This window comes from Stegostoma tigrinum, chromosome 2, assembly GCF_030684315.1.
Source record: "Stegostoma tigrinum isolate sSteTig4 chromosome 2, sSteTig4.hap1, whole genome shotgun sequence".
NCBI classification, from domain to species: Eukaryota; Metazoa; Chordata; class Chondrichthyes; order Orectolobiformes; family Stegostomatidae; genus Stegostoma; species Stegostoma tigrinum.
In genome coordinates this window covers 151274181-151298765 of record NC_081355.1, presented here as the reverse complement: position 1 = coordinate 151298765, position 24585 = coordinate 151274181, and the positions used below count along the sequence as shown (strand labels likewise).

At 47.6% G+C, this 24585-nt stretch overlaps 1 long non-coding RNA gene across 1 annotated transcript; it reads left to right on the top strand.

Annotated features, from left to right (window-relative positions):
* Positions 1-36: 36 nt before the first annotated feature.
* On the top strand, positions 37-23700 carry LOC125448550 (uncharacterized). Its single transcript, XR_007246729.2, has 3 exons — positions 37-121; positions 15787-15961; positions 23190-23700. It is a non-coding gene; the product is annotated as an uncharacterized LOC125448550 (long non-coding RNA).
* The last annotated feature ends 885 nt before the right edge of the window (positions 23701-24585 follow it).

Sequence of the window (24585 nt, the reverse complement as noted above, 5' to 3'; positions counted from 1 at the left end):
TCCGGGTCCTCCCCTTCCTGGCTCGTGCCAGTGAGCGGGAAATTCAAAAATCGGACGGTTACTGGAACAACGTTATTTCATCCTGAAAAACGGACCGTGATGTGCTTTCGGAGGAAGAAAGGTAATGTCGTCGTGCGATTTGCCAAAAAAATCAGTAATTCTTAGGAGCTGGGCATTGGACCCGAGGTGTAACTCAGTTTTCCCTCCACAGATTCTGCTGAGTTTTTCCAGCGCACTCTGATTCAGATTTCCAGCATCCGCAGTTCTTTATTTTATCAGAGAAGTGCCTGTTGATGAGGGTCCTACCGCGGGCGATGTTAAGATGAGTCCTTCGTGGGGACTTCCAGTGGACTTGTGTTCTTTGCATTGCTGTGCCTCCTAAACCAGCCATCCAGCCAACTGAACCAGTAGGAAAATGCCCCCCCCCCCCAACACAAGCTATTGAATTTAAATGCATACAAGCTCCATTCTCCCATTCCCCAGCCTTTAAACCTACTTTCACCCAAGGGCTACTCTTACTTTTATCCACGAATAACTTTTAACTTATGGAATTATGGTCACCGTTTCTGTTATCCACCCCCACTGAAACTTTGATCGTCTGCCCAGGCTCATTTTGTTACTATTCATTCATGTATGTGGCCATCACTGGCCAGACCAGCATTTATGCCTATCCCCAGTTGCTGAGAGTCAACCACACTGCTGTAAGTCTGGAGCCATATGTAGGCCAGACCAAGGAAGGATGGTTGCCAAAGGACCTTAGTGAAATAAGTAGGATTTGCCAACAGTTGACAATAGTTTCATGGTCATCATTAGACCCTTAATTTTGTATTCAGTTTAGTTATTGTTAATTGTGGTTGGTTTGCTTGCTGAGCTGTTCGTTAGTTTGCAGATGTTTCATTACCCTACTGGATAATATCATCAGTGCAGCCTCTGAAGCGCTGTTGTGTTTTTCCGCCTGATATTCAGTTATGTGAAAACACTATTTAAATGAGCGACAACACACTGTAGCAACCTGCAACTACAGCAAAAAGAAGAGTACCTCTACCAATTATTCAAAGACAATGGATGCCCAAACAACTGGATCTGACAATGCCTATCACACAAACAACAACAGGAAGACACTGCACACCCTAACACACTCATATTACCATACATCAAGAACCTATCTCTACTGACCACAAGACTCTGACGACCATTGGGCATCAAAGTAGCATATAAACCCACATCAATCCGACACCAACTATTAACTGTAACCAAAGTCTCCCTCCCACTATGGACAGAACCAACATAATAGACAAAATTCCTTGCAAGGACTGTGACCAACATTACGTTGGACAGACAGGAAGGAAATTGGCCATGAGTGCACGAACATCAACTTGCAACGAAAAGACACAACCAACAAAAAAGCACCATCACCTCCATTCACACGAATAAGGAGAACCGCCAGTTCAACTAGGACAGGCCAAACAGACAAGCTTGGGAATTCCTAGAGGCCTGGTTCTCCACCAAGAAGGCCATCAACAAAAACATAGAACTAGAATCTATGCATACACACCATTGCAAAGGAAAACTGTAAATGAGGTAACCAAACCCACCAGACCCGAGTTTAAATATCAGGTAGGAAAACACAACAGCACTTCATCAGAGGCTGTACTGATGATATTACCCAGTAGGGTAATGAAACGTCTGAAAACTAATGAACCAGCTCAGTGAGCGAACCAACCACAGTATAATCTATGATAACCGAACCAGCTGCTTCTCATAAAAGACTGCAACCAAAGTTTTATGCTCTTAATCTGCACAAACACCAACTTGCAACGAAAAGACACAACCAACAAAAAAGCACCATCACCTCCATTCACACGAATAAGGAGAACCACCAGTTCAACGAGGACAGGCCAAACAGACAAGCCTAGCTGAGGTCTTGCACAAACCTAAGTGGTGGAGTCCAAAATGATTTTGTTAAAGACCGGTTCTGTGATCACTGAAACAAACACGCTAGTATCAACCTCCATTAGAACAGTGTTACAATTTAATCAGACATTTATTTTGATTGATCCTGATTTGGATGTTGCTAAGCAATTTAGCTGTTCCAAACCAAGGTGTGCACTTTCCTGGATACTGGCCAATGAATTATCTTACTCTTATTTAGGTCTAGTGGCTGTTTCAAATCCACATAACAGCAGCAACGACAATGTCTTGTGGGCCTGGATCCTGAAGAAAATTGTAACCGTTTGGCCAAGGTTTAGCTTTGTTTTGGGGTTTTGCTGTGTGCTGACCTGGAGTCCCCCTGTTCAGGACATGTCCTGAATGAGGCCATGCAATTGCTTTCACTCAAGTGGTGTTCCCCAAGCTCAGTTGGTCTGGTTAGGGTGTTGGTTTCCATCTGAATACCCCACTTGTTGCATTTTTTTTGATGATAAAGCCGTTTGTAGTGCTTGTTTGAAGTCCAATTGGGCTTCAGCTAGTATGTGCTTTTGCATGGCTACATCATTAATCCTACATACCAAACAGTCCTCAGCATCTTATTAAGGGCTAAACCAAAGTCACATGCCTCTGCCAGTCATCTCAACCTCGTCAAAAACTCCGGTATGGATTCGCCGGTTCTCAAGTTGCTGAATAAAACCAATAGTATCTTAGAATTGTAGAGGCTTGAGGTTGTAAAATTCCTTAACTAGATCTATCGGTTCTTGAAAGAGTTTAGTATATAGCCTCAGGGAAAGTTAGGCACTTAATTGTAAAAAGCTACAGGTCTACAAGGTGTCAGGAGAATTACTCATTTCTTTTAATCCCCCCCAGTGTAATTTGCCCAGAAAAAAAAATTGCATTCTTTTCACATACTGGACCCCATCTTCGGAAGGATCAAACAAGTTAAGCTTCCCAAATAACCGTATGATGCCAGAAATTCTTACCCAAACACAAAGATGACTGTTGCGAGCAAATTTCTTCAGGAACATGCCTTTCTGTCATCACCACTGAAATAACTCCAGAGGGGTGGTATCCCATCACCAAGTCACCCTTTATTTACACGCAAAGAGTCCTCTCCCTGTTTGTTCTTCCTCTTAGCCTTATTGCCCTTAGTCTCTAACTCTGCCTTGGTCGTTTCACTGATCTACTGCATTGATTCCTAAATGTCCCACCACCCCACTAGTTTAACCCCTCCTGAGTGACACTTGCAAAGCTTCCTGTTAGAATATCGGTGCAACCTGTCCTCCTTGTACAGGTCCCACCTAGTCCGGAAGACATCCCAATAATCCACATATCTGAAAGCCTCCCTCCATCACAGATCTTTAGCCTCACATATATTTGTACAATATCCCTATTCCTAGCCTCACTGGCACATGGCACAGGGAGTAATCTCAAGATTACAACTCTAAAGGTCCTACTTTTCAATTCTTATTACTTTAACTCCCAGAAGTCACTTCGCAGGACCTTGTCATTCTTCCTGCCTGTGTCATCAGCACCAGTGTGTGCCACCACCTCCAGCTGCTTGCCCACCGTTTTCTGAATGTCCCACATATTCTTGGAGACATCCTTTTGCAGTCACAGAAATGCTTATCTGTGCCCCTGACTGTAAAGCCCCCATTTACTGTTGCTATACTGCACTTGGACCCTCCCTACTGTAGAACAGAGCCAACTCATCCCACTGGCCTCACTGCCTCTGTTGCCAGCCCCTGATGGGCAATTTCCCCTAACTATCCAAAACAATATACCTGTTAGAGATGGAGATAGCCACAGGGGCCTCCTACTGGCTGCCTGCCCTTTCTAGCAGTCACCCATCTATCTACCTGAAGATTGATTGTGATCATTTTTCCAAAAACACCTGAACAAAAAGAAACAAAGATGTGTGGATGCTAGAAATCAGAAGCACAATCAGAAATTGCTGGAAAAACTCAGCAGGTCTGACAGCAACTGTACAGAGAAAGCAGAGTTAAAACTTTGGGTCCAGTGACCCATCTGAAAAGTCTAAAGTCTCTGAAATTCTTCTCTTTGTGGCTTTTTGCCTTGATTTATTAGATTTTGACCAGAGTTGCTGTCAATGGTTGCAGCTGACAACTGCCTACTTAAAGTGTTGTGTTCCCACATTACAAGAAGGATGTAGAGGCTTTGGAGAGGGTGCAGAAGAGGTTTACCAGGGATGCTAGATAACAAAGTGTGAAGCTGGGTGAACACAGCAGGCCAAGCAGCATCTCAGGAGCACAATGTGCTCCTGAGATGCTGCTTGGCCTGCAGTGTTCATCTAGCTTCACACTTTGTTATCTTGGATTCTCTAGCATCTGCAGTTCCCATTATCACTTACCAGGGATGCTGCCTGGATTCAAGGCTATGAGCTATAAGGAGGCCTGGAACTCTGGAGCAGCAGAGACTGAGGGGAAACTTGATAGTAGACTATAAAATTGAGTTGCATAAATAGGGTTGACAGTCAGAATCCTTTTCCCAGAGTTGTAATGTTTAAAACTAGGGGCCATGCATTTAAGGTGAGGGGGAAAGTTCAAAGGAGATGTGTGAGAGGCAAGTTTTTTTTACATAGTGGTAGGAGTCTGGAATGCGCTTCCAGGGGTGATGGTAGAGGCAGATACAATAAGCACATGAATATGCAAAAAATGGAAGGATATGGACTATGGCCAGGCAGAAGGGATTAGTTTAATTTGGCACCATGTTCGGCACATCATTGCGGGCCAAAGGGCCCATTCCTGCACTGTACAGTTCTATATTCTATGCCAATGCTGAGCAACTACAAAAGTGGCAATAGCTCATTATCCAGGCTGTCAGCATTAAAGAATTACTGAATGGGTTTGTTCATTTTGGCCAGACAAGGATGAACTTAGTATATCAAGACTAGTTACCTTCAATGACAAATAAGTCCTGATGTCAAAAGCATTATGCAAGGATGTCATGTCCAGGTACATCACAAACAGATAATAGGAACTGCAGATGCTGGAGAATCTGAGATAACAAAGTGTGGAGCTGGATGAACACAGCAGGCCAAACAGCATCTTAAGAGCACAAAAGCTGATGTTTCAGACCTAGACCCAGGTTAGTAAGTAGGAGATGGGGGTGGGGCTTGAGGAGGGGATACAAAGAACAAAGAAACCTACAGCACAGGAACAGGCCCTTCGGCCCTCCAAGCCTGCACCGATCAAGATCCTCCGTCTAACCTGTCATCTATTTTCTAACGGTCTATGTCCATTTGCTCCCTGCCCATCCATGTACCTGTCCAAATATATCTTAAAAGACGCTAACGTGTCTGCGTCTACCACCTCTGCTGGCAACACGTTCCAGGCGCCCACCACCCTCTGTGTAAAGAACTTTCCACGCATATCTCCCTTAAACTTTGCTCCTCTCACTTTGAACTCATGACCCCTAATAATTGAGACTCGACTCTGGGAAAAAGCTTCTTGCTATCCACCCTGTCTATACCCCTCATGATTTTGTAGACCTCAATCAGGTCCCCCCTTAACCTTCGTCTTTCTAATGAAAATAATCCTAATCTATTCAACCTCTCTTCATAGCTAGCACCCTCCATACCAGACAACATCCTGGTGAACCTCCTCTGTGCCCTCTCCAAAACATCCACATCCTTTTGGTCATGTGGCGACCAGAACTGTACACAGTACTCCAAATGTGGCCGAACCAAAGTCCTATACAACTCCACATGACCTGCCAACTCTTGTACTCAATACCCCGCCCAATGAAGGAAAGCATGCCATATGCCACCTTGACCGCCCTATTGACCTGCGTTGTCACCTTCAGGGAACAATGGACCTGAACACCCAGATCTCTCTATTAATCAATTTTCCCTCGGACTTTTCCATTTACTGTATAGTTCGCCCTTGAATTTGACCTTCCAAAATGCATCACCTCGCATTTGCCCGGATTGAACTTTATCTGCCCAACTCTCCAGTCTATCTATATTCTGCTGTAATTTCTGACAGTCCCCTTCACTATCAGCTACTCCACCAATCTTAGTGTTATCAGCAAACTTGCTGATCAGACCACCTACACCTTCCTCCAGATCATTTACATATATCACAAACAACAGTGGTCCCGGCACAGATCCCTGTGGAGAGGTCTCCAATTTGAGAAACTCCCTTCTACCACTACCCTCTGTCTCCTGTTTCTCAGCCAGTTTTTTTATCCATCTAACCCACACACCCTGGACCCCATGTGATTTCACTTTCTCATTCAGCCTGCCATGGGGAATCTTATTAAACGCCTGACTGAAGTCCATGTATATGACATCTACAACCTTTCCCTCATCAATCAACTTTGTCATGTCCTCAAAGAATTCAATTAAGTTGGTAAGACATGACCTTCCCTGTACAAAACCATGTTGCCTTTTAACTGATAAGCCCATTTTCTTCCAAATGGGAATAGATCCTATCCCTCAGTATCTTCTCCAGTAGCTTCCCCACCACTGACGTCAGGCTCACCGGTCGATAATTACCTGAATTATCCTTGCTGCCCTTTTTAAACAAGGAGACAACATTAGCAAGTCTCCAGTCCTCAGGGACCTCATCCGTGTCTAAGGACACTGCAAAGATATGTTAGGGCCCCGGCTATTTCCTCTCTCGCCTCCCTCAGCAACCTGGGATAGATCCCATCCAGACCTGGGAACTTGTCCACCTTAATGTCTTTTAGGATACCTAACACTTCCTCCTTCCTTATGTCAACTTGACCTAGACTAAGCAAACATCTATCCCTAACCTCAACATCTGTCATGTCCCTCTCTTTGGTAAATACCGATGCAAAGTACTCGTTAAGAATGTCACCCACTTTCTCTGACTCAGCAAATAACTTTCCTTCTTTGTCCTTAAATGGGCCAATCCTTTCTCTAGTTACCCTCTTTTTCTTTATATATGAATAAAAGGCTTTGGGATTCCTTAACCATGTTTGCCAGCAATATCTCATGTCCTCTCTTAGCCCTCTTAATCCCTTTTTTCAGATTCGCTGTACATTCCAGACACACTTGCAAAGCTTCATTTGTCTTCAGTCGCCTTCATGTGTGCTTCCTTTCTTCTCTTGGCTAGTCTCACAATTTCACCTGTCATCCGTGGCTCCCTAATCTTGCCTTTTCTAGCCCTCATTTTCACAGGAAAATGTCTCTCCTGCATGCTAATCAACCTCTTCTTAAAAGCCTCCCACATATCAAATGTGGATTTACCTTCAAACAGTTTCTCCCAATCTACATTCCTCAGATCCTGCCGAATCTTGGTACAGTCGGCCTTCCCCCAGTTTAGTAGTCTTCCTTTTGGACCACTCCTATCCTTGTCCATGAGTATTGTAAAACTTACGGAATTGTGGTTGCTATTTCCAAAGTAGTCCCCTACTGTAATATCAACGTCCTGGCCGGGTTCATTCCCCAGCACCAGGTCCAGTATGGCCCTTTCCCGAGTTGGACTACATACATACTGCTCTAGAAAACCCTCCTGGACACACCTTACAAATTCTGCTGCGTCTTGACCCCTAACACTGAGTGAATCCCAGTCAATGTTGGGAAAATTAAAATCTCCCATCACCATCACCCTGTTTCTCCTACACCTTTCCATTATCTGTTTACATATTTGTACTTTTATCTCACGTTCGCTGTTGGGAGGCCTGTAGTACAGCCCCAGCATTGTTAATGCATCCTTCCTATTTCTGAGTTCTACCCATATTGCCTCACTGCTCGAGTCCTCCATGGGGCCCACCTTCAGTGCGGCTGTGATATCGTCTTTGACCATTACTGCAACTCCTCCACCCCTTTTACCTCCCTTTCTATCCCGCCTGAAGCATCAATATCCTGAGACAACTAGTTGCCAGTCATGCCCTTCCCTCAACCAAGTCTCAGTAATAGCAATAACATCATACCTCCAGGTACCGATCCAAGCCCTAAGCTCATCTGCCTTGTCTACTACACTTCTCGCATTAAAGCAAATGCACCTCAGACCACCTGTCCCTTTGTGTTCATCATCTGCTCCCCGACTACTATTCCCTTTAGTCACACTGACTCCATTATCTAGTTCTCTACAGGCTTTTTTTCTACCTCTTTTCTGTCCAATATTTGGCTCCCATTCCCCTGCCACATTAGTTTAAACCCTCCCCCACAGCATTAGCAAAAGCACCCCCAAGGACATTGGTTCCAGTCCGGTTCAGGTGTAGACCGTCCAATTTGTAATAGTCCCACCTTCACCAGAACCGGTTCCAATGTCCCAAAAATCTGAACCCCTCCCTCCTACACCATCTCTCAAGTCACGCATTCATCCTAGCTATTCTTTCATTTCTGCACTGACTAGCACGTGGCACCGGTAGCAATCCTGATATTACTACCTTTGAGGTCCTACTTTTTAACTTGGCTCCTAATGCCCTAAATTCTGCTTGTAGGACCTCATCCCGTTTTCTGCCTATATCATTGGTGCCTATTTGCACCACGACAACTGGCTGTTCGCCCTCCCCCTTCAGAATGTTCTGCAGCCGATTGGAGACATCCCTGACCCGTGGGGAAGCAACATACCATTCGGGAGTCCCATTTTCGACCGCAGAGCCGCCTATCTACTCCCTTTACAATTGAATCCCCAATGACTATTGCCCTTCCACCCTTTTTCCCACCCTTCTGTACAGCAGAGCCAGCCATGGTGCCGTGAACCTGGCTATTGCTGCCTTCCTCTGATGAGCCATCTCCCCCAACAGTATCCAAAACAGAATACCTGTTTTGGAGGGAGATGGCCGCAGGGGACACCTGCACTGCCTTCCTGCTCTTCCTCTGCCTTTTGGTCACCCATTCGCTATCTCTCTCAGCAATCCTAATCTGCGGTGTGACCAAATTGCTAAACATGGTATCCACGACCCCCTCAGCATCGCGTATGCTCCAAAGTGAGTCCATCCGCAACTCCAGAGCCGCCATGCGGTCTAACAAGAGCTGCAGCTGGACACACTTCCTGCATGTGAAGGAGCCGGGGACATCAGCCCTGTCCCTGAGCTCCTACATTGAGCAAGAGGAGCACAACACGGGTTTGAGATCTCCTGACATTATTAAACCTAACTTAGATAAATGAAAAAGGAACCAAAAGGTTTTTGGCAATCACACGATATATATATAAAGAAACGTGAAACAGAAAAAGCCTTACCTTATCTACACACCACAGAGTCTTTTTTTTTGGTTAGAGGAGGAGGGCGGGTGGGAGACACTACACGTGTCGTGTCTTGGGTTCAGCCGCTGCCCAAATAAATGAAGACCGCTCCTGCTCGAGGTAAGCTTTTTAAAGTGGTAAAAAAACAAACGTTACCTTCCCAGCAGCCTCCTGGTGCTCTCTCTGTCTGGCTCTCTCTCTCTCCTCGTGAAAATCAAGACCGTTCCCGCTCGAGGGTAGGTGAGAGGAAGAACAGGTTGGCGGGGGCGGGGATGAGCTGGGCTGGTTTTCGGATGCAATAGGGGAAGGGCAGATTTTGAAGGCAATCCAACCCCACCACCGAAGACATTTTTCCCTCCCCACCCTCGTCTGCTTTCCGGAGGGACCACTGTCTCCGTGACTCTCTTGTCCGCTCCACACTCCCCTCCAACCCCATCACACCTGGAACCTTCGCCTGCAACCGCAGGAAGTGCTACACCGGCCCCCATACCTCCTCCCTGACCCACATCCCAGGCCCCAAGAAGACTTTCCACATCAAGCAGATGTTCACCTGCACATCCGCCAACGTGGTATACTGCATCCGCTTAACCTGTTGTGGCCTCCTCTACATCAGGGAAACGAAGCGGAGGCTTGGGGAACACTTTGCAGAACACCTATGCTTGTTCGCAATAAACAACTGCACCCCCCAGTCGCAAACCATTTCAACTCCCCCTCCTATTCTTTAGATGACACGTCCATCATGGGTCTCCTGCAGTGCCACAATGATGCCACCCGTAGTTTGCAGGAACAGCAACTCCTATTCCGCTTGGAGACTCTGCAGCCCAATGGTATCAATGTGGATTTCACAAGCTTCAAAATATCACCCCCCCCGCCACAGCATCCGAAAACCAGCTCAGCTCGTCCCAGCCTGCCTAACCTGTTCTTCCTCTCACCTATCCCCTCCTCCCACCTCAAGCCCCACCCCCAACTCCTACCTACTAACCTCATCCTCACAAAACAATGCTTGCTACAGGCTCAAGAATCACATAGGAATACCCAGGAGTTTCTCCAGTGCCAGGTGGTAGAGGCCAAGGAGAATGAACAGAACACCCAGGAACTCTTGGCTCAAAGTACACGAAGGCACAGGGAGCTGGAGGGGAGGTTCAAGGACATGCAGGCAACATATAAGGTCAAGTGAGGATAGGGGAGCTGGAGGAAGCTCTATCCAAAGTAAGGGGATGGGTGTACCTGGTAGGCCCAGGAGGGTCCCCAGGGGATAGAGCAGCGGATGATTTCCCCCAGTGCAGCAGGGACTAGACCACCTCCTGAGCCACCGGTAGTGAGCCCGGGTCAGCAGGTGGGGTTCGGGCCGTCCAGGGAGGGACAGGGCCGGGGGGCGGTGGGGGATGGAGGTGGTCAGTGGAGTGCTCCCAGTCGGTGATAGCATCACCATGTGTGTCTCAACGTGAGGAGGTGGGTTCACCGAACATGGCGGGGGAATCCAGGGGCTGAAATTTTAGGGAGGGCAGCAGCCCCAAGTAGGGCAGATGTGCCCAGTCAGACAAAGAAAATATTGTCCTCCAGTTGGGCAGGCAGACAGGGGGCCGGTGGAAAGTGAAATAATTACTCCCCGTGGGATACACGCGTTCAGGGGAATGGTGGCCCACATCCCTAGGCTGGCTAGGTCAGGAGATCCCTCGTTAAATTTCATGGAGGTACAACAAGCAGCCGATATTAATGACTGACGAGGAAGAGAGGGTGAAGCTACTCCTGATGATGTTAGACTCCTATTTGTGTTAGGCAGTGACCTCCAGGGCAGGGGAAAGTCCTGCCACACTGGCAGCAGCCCAGACAGCGGTTCTGGAGACGCTAGGGTCAAATCAGGGTAGTCCCTTTGCTCGAGTTGGGAGACGAAGCAACAGGTCACAGAGTCCCCGGACATGTTTGCGGATAGACTATGGGAGTCTATGAGGGAGTGTGTGGTACTCGGCTAGACAGGCAAAATCTAGACAAGAGGACAGCCCCCTGCTGAAGACGCTGGTGGTGAATTGCCTTCCGCGAGTGAGGGCGAAGGAGGAGTATTGTTTCGATCCAATGGAACCAAACCTAAACGAGGCGGAGGTGATCGGAAAGCCCATGTTTGCGTATCATAACAGGGAGTGTAGTGAGCAGAAGCCATCCAGAGGAAAGGTGCGTGAGATTGCACCAGCACCCCCAAAGAGAAGGGAGTGGAGACAGGAAGGGAGCAGGGTACCCGAGAGGAGACCGGTGTGTTACCGGTGCGGAGAGCCCGGGCAGTATCGAAGGGAGTGTAGGCGCCCCAACACACCTGTCGGGGAGAAGGTCCCTGAGGTAACGACTACAGCCCCTGGGCAGGTAACCATGGCGACAGGCCAAAGTGCGCCTCCCCCAGCACACCTATGCCTGCCACCTACCTATGCCCGTTAGAGTATGGCCCATGTGGGAGACTCTGGGTCAGAATGGAGCTCCAGGATGTGGTCAGGAGTTACCTGCTGGACACAGGTGCTTCTAGTACCATTGTTCACACGGTCAATCCCCAAACACCCCCTGTATCCAGTCGCGCGCCCTCCTGTCTTGTCGGTTTTACGGAAAACGAGAAGACTGGGTTTTTCTTTGTTCCCCTGCCCACTAGGATAGGAGCACTCCAGGCGCAGTGGAAGTGCGTCCTGATGAGATGGGAGCAGGAGGGAAAGGGGATCCTAGGCGCCAACTTCATAGCGGCACATCAGGTCCTAAGCGGACCTGAGAAATCACTGTCTGTGGGGCATAGCAAGGGAAGGGGCTGAGAGGGAGGCGATGGTTATAGACCGGCTGCAGGAGAAGGGGGCTCTATGTATTGTGAAACCCAAGGAGGGGTAATGACATGGAGGCCCTGGTAAGGAACACCCTAGCTGAGTACCAGGAGTACGTTAAAAGTAATTTGGCCGCCTTTGTGACCCACAAGCATAATTGCGGGAGAATCCCGGGGGCAGAGGTGAGGATTGTTGGGGATTCCATGTCCGGACGTCAGAAACAGTACAATTTGCCCAGGGAAGCGGATGCTGATCTGGAAGTCACCCTGAGTTCATTAGTCAGGCAGGGGGTATTAAGACCGGCTCTGGCCGGTGCGAAAGCCAGATAACTCCTGGAGGGCGACAGTGGACTATAGGGTTTTCAATAAGAATATTCCAGCTTGCACCCCAAGGGTCGCAGCCGTGGCCGACTTATTGGGAGAAATCCCAGTGTCAGCATCCGTATTCACACTGCACGATATCTCGAACGGTTTCTGGTCTGTCCCAGTTCGGCAGGAGGACCAATACAAATTTGCATTTACTTTTAAAGGACAACAGTACACGTGGAGAGAGATAATGGGAACTGCAGATGCTGGAGAATCCAAGATAACAAAGTGTGGAGCTGGATGAACACAGCAGGCCCAGCAGCATCTTAGGAGCACAAAAGCTGACGTTTCGGGCCTAGACCCTTGGAGCTGTCTGCCACGGGGTTTCCATAACAGCCTCAGCATTTTCCACCAGTGTATGGCAGACTGTTTAAAAGATTTCAGTGAGCCACACAGGCTTGTACGGTACGTGGACAACGTCCTGTTGTTCACAGACAATAGTGAGGAACATGGCCCCCTACTGAGTGAGTCGTTACAACTCCTGTGCAAGAGCGGGTTGAAGGTAAAGTCTAAAAGGCACACATAGGGTGGAGGGAGGTCAGATTCCTGGAACTGACCCTGAGGGCTGGGGAGTGCAGCATTAGATGCGGCTAGGAGGCAGACAGTACCAGTGTCCCAGTGGACATGAGAGGGGTTAAATCCTTTCTAGGAATCACAGGCTACTGCCGTGATTTTATTGAGGACTGTGCGGCAACAGCGGCACCCTTCCTGAGGTTGTTGCACAAGGGAGTAGAATAGGAATGGGACGAAAAGTGCCAGGCTGCATTCGTGCGCCTGAAGCAGGACCTACAGAAGGCCCCAGCCTTGGGAGACATTGACCCGGAGGAGGAGTTTTTCCTGGAGGTAGCCGTGGGCAGTGATGGCCTGAGTGCACTGCTCCTCCAGGAGCGCCACGGCAAGTTAAGGCTGGTGGCGTACTCCGCTCAGGTCCTCACAGAGGTGGAGAAATCATACTCCAACTGTCAGTGACACCTGCTAACCACGTATTGGGCTGTAAAGAGAGCCCAGGCGTTCATCAGGATGCCTCCCATCACTCTCCTAACACACCATAGCCGGACCCAAATGCTGTTGGACGGTCGAATTAAGGACGGCACCATCAGCAGTGCAAGGATCACTCGCTGGACCCTGCTCCTCTCCCAAATGACCCTTTGGGTAAAGGGATTAACAGCTCACAGCCAACCCAGGTGAGCCCCATCACTGTTCGGTCGAGGGGGTCTGGGAGGTAGATTTTGGGTTCCGGTCAGGGCTGCACCCCACAGGCAGGGAGATTTACGTAGATGGGTCCAGCATGGTGTCAGAGGGCACCCACCAGGTTAACAGGTTGCGGATCTGGGACCCAGAGACAGACATCGCCCTGGTCCTGAAGTCCCCGTCGACCCTGAGCGCCCAGCAGGCAGAGTTAGCTGTGTTCATGCACGTGGTGACCCACCCCGAGCGTTTCCCCACTCCCTATACTAGTGTGTTCACTTGTAATTCGTGCACGGAGTACTTGGCCATCTGGTCCCGCCAAGGGTACACCACCTCAGATGGGAAGCCCCTGGCCACCAAGCCCATGTTAAAGAGGATTGTGGCAGCCATAGGAAAGGGCTGGGGTAGACACTTCCACAAAGTGAAGGCCCATTCCAAGACAGAGGCCGGGCCGAGGGGAACCAAAAGGCCGACCTTCTGGCTGGAGAGGGGTAGAGTGGGTTCCGTACGGGGAAGGACGGCTGGCAGCAGCTAGGGGACAGCCCCACGGGAGAGGGAACCAGGGAGTACCTTCGACCCCAGATCTGGCTGCAGTACAGGAGCAGGGTCCAGTCCTGAAAAATGCAGCTGCAGCGATCTGCAGGCCGGAAAGGATAGAGGGTCCCTGTGGAGACAAAGGTGTAGTAGCGAAGGGAGGCATGCTATTCAAAGGGGATAGGTGGATAGTGCCCTCCCTTCACAAAAGGGAATTCATGGCGGCAGCCCATGAGGGTCCCGGGGCAGGACACCCCAGACCAGAGACCACCTGGCAACGGGTGGAAAGGGTAGGATGGTGGCCTGGCCTCCTGGAGGACGTTCGCGATTTCTGTGCGAACTGTTTAGTATGTGCAGCGGAAGGTGGGGGGACCATGGCAGTCCGTCCAGGTTGATTATATTGGACCCCTTCCCAACAGTCCAGGGGGATACAAGTACTGCCTGGTACTTGTGGATGTGTTTTCAAAGTGGGTGGAAGCCTTCCCCTTTGAACAGCCACCGCTGTGGGTACAGCAAGGATCCTGGTCAGGGAGGTATTCTCCAGGTGGGGACTCCTGCAGTTTGTGGAGTCAGACCGGGGGGGGGGGGGCACTTCACGGGACAGGTGATGCAAGCTACGTCTAAGATGCTAGGCATCAGGGCCAAATGGCACGTAGCTTATAACCCCCAGTTCTCGGGCCCCATAGAACGGTTGAACCGCACCATCAAGGAGTGGTTGCGAAAGGAGACCGGCAGTTCTCTCAACCTGTGGTTGGAAGTCCTACCCCTCGTGTTAATGGGGATCTCAGCCAGTCAGTCTTGGAGTATAAGGTATTCCCCTCACGAGCTCTTGACTGGCCGAGTCATGAGGACCCGGCTACACGTCGTGGTCCTGGCCCTGACAGAGGGACAGCTCAAGGAAGTGAATAGAGACAGATTCATGAGCAGGTTGCTGGATCAGTTAAAACAGATCCACTGGCAGGCAGCCAACAACGTGGGAACCCAGCACCGCAGGAGCAAGCTGCTGCTGGAGCCCTGTACCCAACAGGAATAGGTTGTAGGGGACCAGGTAATGGTCCGGAACTTTGCCCGGCTAGGAGTTTTCGAGCCCCTGTATGCTGGACCCTACAGCATAGTGGACAAGGCCAGCCCAATGGTTTACGCGGTGTAGCTTCCCAGGAAGGTGAAGTGGCACCATTATTAATCAGTGCACGCTGTTTGATCCTGCCAGGACAGAAAAAGGGGAAGGGATGGACAGGCAGGCCCCGGTAGGAGTAGGGACTGTAGGGGAAGCCCCGAAGAGATGAGAGGGACAGGGATTGAGCCCAGCCTCAGCAGGGAGCGTAGGGGGATCCCATAGAACCCAGTGGAAGGGGAGGTGAGGGGCAATCAGGCCCCTCTGCAGGAGGAGTTCTTGGCCTTCGAGGACGGGTCAGAGAGATGAGCGGCCCCAGCAGAGTAGGGACAAGTTTTATATTGGCCACGTGGAGACGGGTGGCGCTGTAAATAGACAGAACATGTATATAGTTCAAATTTGAAGGGCCTCCTGTAAACCTTTAAGTTTCACTAGGACATATGTATGTGTGTAAGTGATGTAGTACCGTGTAAGACTGAATGATGGGCACTAGGAGCCCGTGAAGCCACAGCTGTGGGAGAAACCGCAGCCGGCAGTTTCAAGAGGCATCAATCACCTGGACAAGTGGTTGTGAATTTCAAAACCATGGCACGTGCCATTGATGGAAAGGCGCTCTTCTGCCTTAAAGCAGGGAGAGTGAATGAAATTCAGAAGGTGTTTTTTTTTGTTGTTCTCTTTTCAAGATGGGTCATCTGTTGGCATGGGTAATGGTGGCGGTGATCATCAAGATGGGTACAGCGCGTCGGGGAACCACGAAGGAGTCTCGAGTGTACGGGTGCTCTGGCGGTAGGACACCCCTCGCAACAACCAGGCAGGGGAATCCAATGGCCATCGGACAGTCCCGCTACTTCCATGAGGGTAGGTGGCTGGGGTCCAATTCAACCGGATTCTCTGACCACAAGAGTTTCACATACGGGGAAGCATCCATCCCCTGTGCGGAGGTGCAGGTGGACACCGACCGGGCTAGGGCGACCTAGGGCAGACAGGTGTGTCTGACCTGTGAGGGGGGACGTTCCGTTGGGGAAGTAGTGGTGGCTTAGGAAGCTGAGCCCAGACATGAGGGATCGATCCTCGGACTGGGAACGTTCGGATAACGACACTTAGCGGACCATCACAAAGTCACCGGGGAGGGTCACTATATGTTGGGACAGATGGTGGGACTATGATCAGGGACTGTACTTATGCTTATGGGAGTCTGCCAGGGTATACCCAGAAGGGGCATCGATCACGTTTGTGAGACGGGGGCAGGACCCCAGGAGCGGAATTAATTGGGACCGCAGTGGGACGGCATGTGTAACTCCCAGGACAGAGATAACAGTGAAGGCCATCGAACTGCTGGTTCAGGTGAAGAAGCCCCTGCCCGCAGCCCCACCAATTGACCCTCTCAATTGTCCAACCACCGCCAGGGGACCTGAGAATGGGTCAGTGCTCGTCCCCACAAAGAAGGTACTGGACCAAGGGGGTACATTATGCCGTGGCCTTGGTCGTGTTAAACCTAACCGAAGTACAATTACTGGCGTGGTGTCTCAGGGAAACGGAACTGTTATATCGAGCCTTGTTGAAGGATATGTTTTCAAAAGTTTCACAACTTGGACTTTGGGGATTTTGATGTAGAGGAGATGTATCGTTGACCGGGAGATTTTACTGTGGGCGCCAGTTGACAGAAGCGAAGGGTGGTAAATGATGGGTTCACTGTTTTTAGTACTGGAACATTGTTAGTCAATACTATGGATAATGTGGAGCTAGCCCTGCGGGTTAAAGGGGCAGCTTCGAAAAATATTGGGGGACGAAAATGCTGTGGTGGGGCCAGGCTTACATGAAGAGGTGGCAATGACTCTACATGTAAAGGAAATTATAACACAATTGGAACTACATGCCAAAACTATAAATGCTTTAATTCGGGAGGACCGGAACGCGTCCGATCAGTCTGCTCAAAACGAGGTGTGTGGGCTTTTTGGGGCTTGGTTGCTGGGGGAGGGGAGGACCAACTTGGAGGACCTGAGGCAAGGAAAGGTCCCCTCCTGGATAAGCAGCCGCACCTAGCAGCGCAACATCCTTATAACAGCACCTTGAGTCCTTGTCAGCTTCGTGTGGCCTCCGAGGCCTAACCAGTACCGGTAGACTGCGGAAAGCCCAACCATGCTATTATCGGGGTGGTTGTGAGAATCCCAGTCATGGGAATCTCGGCACGGCAAGCCCCTCCGTACTGACCTTCTGAGTTGCCGGAGCAGAGGAACACGCGTAATTCTGTGTCCCCAGCACATGGACGCCGAGGTGAGGCCTCAGTGTGGGTTTAGAACTGTTGAGGCAGAGCCTATCAATTGCACCATGCAAGTGATGGCCACGGGCCACATCCCTCCACAGGTGGCATATGCAGGGGGTGGGACATACTGTGTCACCACCAGTGCCCAGCGTTAACAACACGGACCACAGCAATGGTGTCCGATACCGCACAGCAGTTTCTGCTTTAAACTCAGGGCAAAAGTCCTTGTGGCACACCAGCAGATATTGCCCATCCCAGAACCTTCCTCGGTCCACCTCTCAGTATGGGAGAATATCATGGATTTACGAAAGTACATAACACATTTTGGTTATGATATTTCCCCCGTGCTGGAGCAACTCAAAGAGCTCCGGGCGGCGGTACAGTTATCACAGAGGCATTTCCTCTTCCTGGATCAGAAAACTCAGGACATCGCCAGAGAGATCTAGGACATAAAAGCTCCTCGATGGCGGGATTTGGAGGCGTGGGTGGTGATCCCGGCGTGAATGGGAATTGTCTCCCACTGCCTTGTAATTGTTCATGTTTTTAGTTTTGTATCTAATGGGCGGAAATTGTCAAGCCTGAAAGGCAAATGGCCGTTCAAGCTCGAGCAGATGGTGAATCGAGCCACCAGATGGGCCTGAAGTGAAATCCCTCTGTTGTAACTACTGTAACACTGCATTTTTTGTTCTTCCCAAAGTACTACATTGTTACTATATTCGTTATTGTATATATGTGTGTGTGGTGTCCCTGTGTTTTCTTAGGGACCGTTTAGAGTTAATATACGTACCTTTTAATCTTACCTGCACCCTGAGTACATAATCACTGACTTACTCGTTGTATTGATGTCTGGGTTTAGTTAGAGTAATTCAGAGAGGGATCTCCAGGGTACGGGGGCCTATGGGCCGGCTGCGGCAATGAAAGTCTTGGAAGTGGGAAGGATTGCTCCTCAACTTGAATTGTCGATCCGGTCCCAGCGAGTCTGGACGTGGCACCTGTAGCAGTTTCAGGGCAATCCCCAGTTTAAAAGGAAAGACTGTAAGAAAATGGCCTTTTGTGAAGAACTGGTCAACCTGGCATCTCTGCAGGCATCTGGGGACAGAGATCTTCAGAGGTATGAGACAACTCGACCAACAAACCGGCACCTGCCAGACATCGTATCAAGGGACAGGCATAGAAATGGTAATGAATCCGAAACTGTAAACAGTGGAGCCTATCTAGTTAATGCGATAAAGATTTACTGTAATCTGAAAACAGTTTGGGAGGATCCATGAAGTTATCAAGATTTCAGCTAAGTAAATTTGGGATGGTATCGACCCTTTTGTTTCCATGAATGATGAGATTAAACCAGCCCCAGCAATCACCGGAGATGCTTGTGAAATGGAATTACCTGAGGGATGGAGCCAGCTGGCCCTTTGGAATCTCATGGGTAAAAGGGGCTGCAGGGCCAGCTGTCGAGGCTGCTCCCCTTTTTCACTCCTTGCTTTGAGCTCACTGCTCCTCTGGACACCAACCCCTTGGGGCTGAAGACATTGACCCTGTCTGTGACCTCAGACTTCAGAAGTCCATAACAACATCCAAGGCAGAGAGGGAGCCCCACCGGACAAGCAACAAGTCCCTCCTGAGACCATAAGAACCCTTTTCAGGCCAGGGACACTTGAAATCTGGAGTAGTTGGTTAGGCATGGCGGGAGGGTGGTTATGTGATTCTTAAAGTATAAGTACCCTGTAAATTGTGTGAGGTTAAAGATTTATGTTGTGTCCACTCCAGTTTTCTTAAACTCTATACTATGATATAAATATAAGTTTTATCAAGGTATTGTGTGGGTTGGGCAAGTTAAATTTTCCTGTAATAAAGTTCACTGGTAATTTTGAACTCATTTGAGTCCATCTGTGCTCCTTCTGCACTGAGTTCACAGTAGATCCCAGACTATGATTCCAGTGTCAAGGACCAAAAGGCGATCCGGGGGATTGCTGGCCAGGATAAGAAGTTTGATTTCTCTTTTTCTCTCACGGGGGTACTGCCAGAGTGGGTAGGTACCAGGTGGCCGTTGTCCCACCAACAAGAGGGAATTGCCCAGGCATTGGTGGTGGTTGCGATTTACTGTGTGGAGATAAGTTCCAACTCACTGGTCAGGCTATAAACTGTGAGTTCGGCTCAGCGCTCTATCCAGCGGAGTTGCCCCAGTCCGGTATTCCAGGTCTTTGAAGTTTCAGAGCTGCTTCATCAATAACCTTCCCTCCAATATGAAGTCAGAAATGGGAGTGTGCAGTCATCAGCATACGGTGTTTGTCATCATTTACGTCTCCTCACATGCTGAAGCAGCCCATGCCCAAATGCAGCAAGACCTGGCTGATATCCAGGCTTAGGCTGACTAGTGGCTAGTAACGCTGCCTGGCACGTGTGAGGCATGAATGACAATCTCCAACAAGAAAGAATCTAACCATTTCCCCTTGACATTCAATGACATTACCGTCACTGAATTCTCCCACTGTCAACACGAATAATTCACCTGCTGACTTCCTGAAGTCTGCCCACCATCTACAATATGCAAGTCAGATGTGTGATAGCATACTTGCACTATCTGAATAAGTACAGCTCCAACACCATGCAAGAAAATTGACGCCATACAATATAAAGTAGCCCATTTGAATAGCACTGCATCTACAAACACTATTCTCATTAGCACTGCAGTAATTCACCAGGGCTCTTTTAAACAGCACCTTTCAAACCCATGACCACTGCCATCTAGAAGGACAGGAACAGCAGTTCCTCTCCCAAGCCACTCACCATTGTGATTTGGAAATAAATGATCGTTCCTTCAGTATCACTGGGTCAGAATTCTGGAACTTCCTTCCTAGCAGGCTATGGGTGTGCCTACTTCCTAAGGCCTGCCGTGATAAGAGAAGGCAGCTCACCACCTCCCTTACGGCTGGGTAATAAAAGAAAACACCATCCAAACATTTTTTCCCACATTTAAGAATTCTGCGTTCATGTATATAACTGTATTTACCCCAACTTTGCACAACACCTCCTTCCCACCCGCAAACCTACAAAGTTCTAGCCCACTGGAGGTTTCAGAATTCTTCCAGACCCCATTTTCTTTCATCTTGGAAGATTAATCAGTCTTTGTTTTAATGACTGTTGACTATAATTCTGGTAGTGGCCTTGCATATCCCACCTACTGTCACCGTCATGAAGATTCTCATTCGATTTATCCCAATCCATTATTGGTGGATCATTGTTTTACAATGTGGTTCCTCCATAGAGTTCCCTCAGCTGTTCTGACAATGTACAGTTGCTGCTGGTCTCCTGCATTGTGAACAACCGCACAACTCCGAGAATTGTTCCTCATCCGTACCCATTGTTCTTGGCCCAAATGTGGCAACCATTATGGTGACATCTATTATAGGGAATAGCCTACTGTTACAGGTAAAATTGCTCCTTCTTACAAGCATTCTTATTCTTCTGTGGACCTAACCATGGAGTCAGCCTCTTTAGATGTGTAGGTAGTTCTGTCAGTTTTATCCCCATCTGTAATTCTGATAGCGATGAGCTACACGAATGGGATGGAAATGTAAAGCTTAACAAGACTATATAAAAGGCAGCATCTTTCTTCAGAAGGGATTTGACCATCTAGACCCCATGCTTAGCTCCTCCATCTGAACTTGAGTATCTCAGCAAATTTGTTCCATGCTCAGATCCGGAACTGACTGCAAATGAATTGAGAGCAAACTATGCGTTACTGTCTGACAGAACTAAATCAGGAATGTTATATGTAGTCAATATTTCATGCAAGACCCTGACAACTCGTAGTGGCGGTATATAATATTTTTCACCTTAATCTGCCAAGAGAAATAGTCAACAGTAATAAGGTAAGACTTTCTAACAAGTAGATCTGTTCCCATTCATTCCATTGATCTGGTGGGGCAGGATATCAGTAGCTGTTGTTGTTTGGAACCATGAATAGCAGAGATTTTACAGTTAATTGTGAGGTCCTCAATCTCCTTTGAAATCCATAGCCACCACATTGACAACCAATCTCTGGGTCTGCACTTGGTGATCCCCATGTGTCACAGAAACTATGCCTGAATTCCATTTGGTTGGTTTTATCACCAGATAAATGACGCATCTTTTGGTAATTTATTCAAGTTTCTTTTGAACCTATTTAACAGAATGTTCTGAGGTAAGAAATTTTGGTTATGTAGAGGATTGTTTGGGACCGGTTTACTTAGAGACGAGAGGAGATTTGATTGAAGTTTTCAAAATTGTGAGAGTTCCGAGAGTAGACAGGGAAAAACTGTTCCTGTTCATGAAAAAATAAAGAACAAGATGGTGCAGGATTAAAGTGATTGCAAAGAAGGTAAATGCAATGTGAGGAAAGGAACAGTGAGTGGAACGCACTGCTGGCAGTGTGATGGAGGTGGGTTCAGTTGAGGCATTCATGAGGCTATAGTTGGTTACCTCCATTAGTTGGGCAGCTGGTTTGTGATACAGAGTGATGGCAACTGCCTTTGTTCAGTTTTTGCACTGGTTAAGGTTACCATGAAGGGCTGCCCTTCTCAACCTCTCCCCTCAGCTGAGACCTGGTGACCCTCAAGTTGGACCGCTGCCAGTCATCGTTTTCTGATGAGAGAGCAGCCCCATAGTCTCATAGGACTGTGGCAACTTTATAATCAGAATTGATCTCCCGAATCCTGTGTACAATTTAAGATATACTTTTCAAAGGAATATTGACTTCTGTGTTGTTCAACTTCTGTCATTTGGTGATGGTTGAGAGTGTAACATGCATTATTTTTCAATAGTGAGGTTACCAGATAATGAATTACATAAACTATTGCCCTTGTGTTGCGGAGCTACTGTAACATCCCTTTTAATCTTGAAAGTTATGTTGCCTGAGCCATGTCTATAGCCTGTAATGTCTGTTTCGATGTTTTTCAATCTGATGAGAACTGCTATTCGCCCCTGAATTAAGCTCAAAATCAATTAGATATCCATTGATATAAACAGGTTCTGTACAACTCGAGTTGATTGGATCACTGATTTCTTCCAGATATGCACAGAACATCTTTTTTGATGGTAATAGTTCAATTGCATCAACTTGATATGAGCGGGCATTTGACTTTTTGCTTCTCTGAAACTGCTTCCTGCTTTTGTAAGTCTATTGGGAATGACCTGTACTTTCATAGATGTTGGATTCTTTTGTCTTTGCTGGCCACTGCTGCTGGTTATGAGGTTTTTTGTTCCATAGTGATGTCACTGACTCTTGGTATCTACTTTTTGACCAGTTCTTTGTATTGGCTTGTCATGTGGTTCTTTAGAGCATTTAGACATTATAAAGTGGATAGGTTCTATTGTTTTCCTTTTATAAGGTTAATTTGTATATGTATTAGCCTAGTTTCTGCATATAGCACAATCTGAACAGTTTTCTCCAAAGACAAAACTTCCTTAGACTGTGATAAATCTGATAAAGACTCATCATTAATTCCTACAAAAATTGTCTCTTGTGAATTCTGATTTCAAAGTTCCAAACTCTCAGTTTTCCACTAATCTGTTGAAATTATCAACTAAATTATCTGTAGATTTTCCTGAATGCTAAACTCTTGTTAAATTTTGGTCTTTAAAGCATTTTATTTGTAATTGACAAAGGTTTCTTCAAAAGTACCTGACGTTTTACGTTTTAGCAATTTATAACATCACATAATGTTGGCCATGTTGTATGGAATATTGTGTTGTATTTCCTTTTGTTTATGATTTAGTACATAAGTTCGAAGTAATTCTGTATTCAAAGACATTTGAACAATAAACTTTTTATCTTCTTTTCAGGTATGAAAGAACACAAGCTACAACAACTCAGTTACCCATGCCCCTCTGGAATCTTCCTCCACTTCCCTTCCCACTGATTCCATCCTTTCCTCGAACCCAACCTGTCATTTATTTACCAGACCTTCTGACCGTCTGTTCTCTAATGCTGAATGATATGTACTCAGCAAAGGACTTGATTTTATCCCTCTACGGTCCCACCTAAATGAATTTTGGGCATAACATTATGTCAGACTCTTCTTTTGACACCTTCACCTCGATGTCTATTTCTTTGAACAGGAGTCTTTTGCCCATCCTACAGGCCCCTTCACCCGCCTTCCACACTCTTCCCCCACCTGGACCCCTTCTTCTGGTCTCCTACTTACACTTGGCCTGTTCATTGAGAGCTGTCGATGTTGACATGGGTTGCCCTAATTTCTCTGCTCCCTTCAACCATTCTAACCTATCACCACTGAACTTACTGCGCTCCATGATCTCAGAACTAACTTTGACTTTGTAATCAAACCTGCCAACAAAGATAGTGCTGTGGCAAACTGGTTTAAATCATGTTCACTTTAAAATAGTTAACATCCAAATTAATTAATTAGAATAGAGATGGACGAGCAAACAATGTGTTGCAGTTTGTGAGAGCTGGTGGACACTGAAGTGATCCATGCTGCTTACTGCTCAAAAAACGTTTGCTCAGAGTTGATGTGGTGGAGCCCACACAGCTGCAGATACTACAATAAGACAGAGGAGAGATACCTGGACACTGTTTCAGACAGCAGTCTTAAGTTAAATTACATCACATTTGCTCCGTGGTCAGGGACGTGGATTGTGACTGAGAGTTAGGCTGATATAGGGATCCAGAATTTAACTTTGGATGAGACTGAGCCCTTGTCCACTTGGTGCTAGGTCCTCACTCCTCGTATTGCTGAGGGTTTGAAAACTACACATGTTATGCCATTATTGAAAACATTTGTAAAGATAGGCCCAAAAATTGTAGTTTACCAGTTTAACTGGGGTTTCTTCAGCTCTTCCTTTCCTTGTCCCACCTCTCCAGTGCCTATATAACTTGGGCAAATGACACTGTGTTGATCTATGTAGATCACTGTAGTTCAATCTATGTTTAAAATAGAATAGTATTTGTTGCATCTGTTCCACAACATGCATTTGTCTGATAAGGTCTCAGTAGTTCCGTGTTTATAATAGCTTCCTTCCTCTTTAAGAAAATCAGATAAGGCAGATAAAGTTTGGAGATTTTTTTACACATGTAAAGTTAACCTAGAAATAATAATTGTCAATTTTATTTCAGCAGACAAAAACCCAGGTCTTTGATATGTCTCATATTTTCACAAATTGTTAGCTCGTTGGCATCTGCATTAAAATAGCCTACATAAGAATGCCCTGCAGACATGAT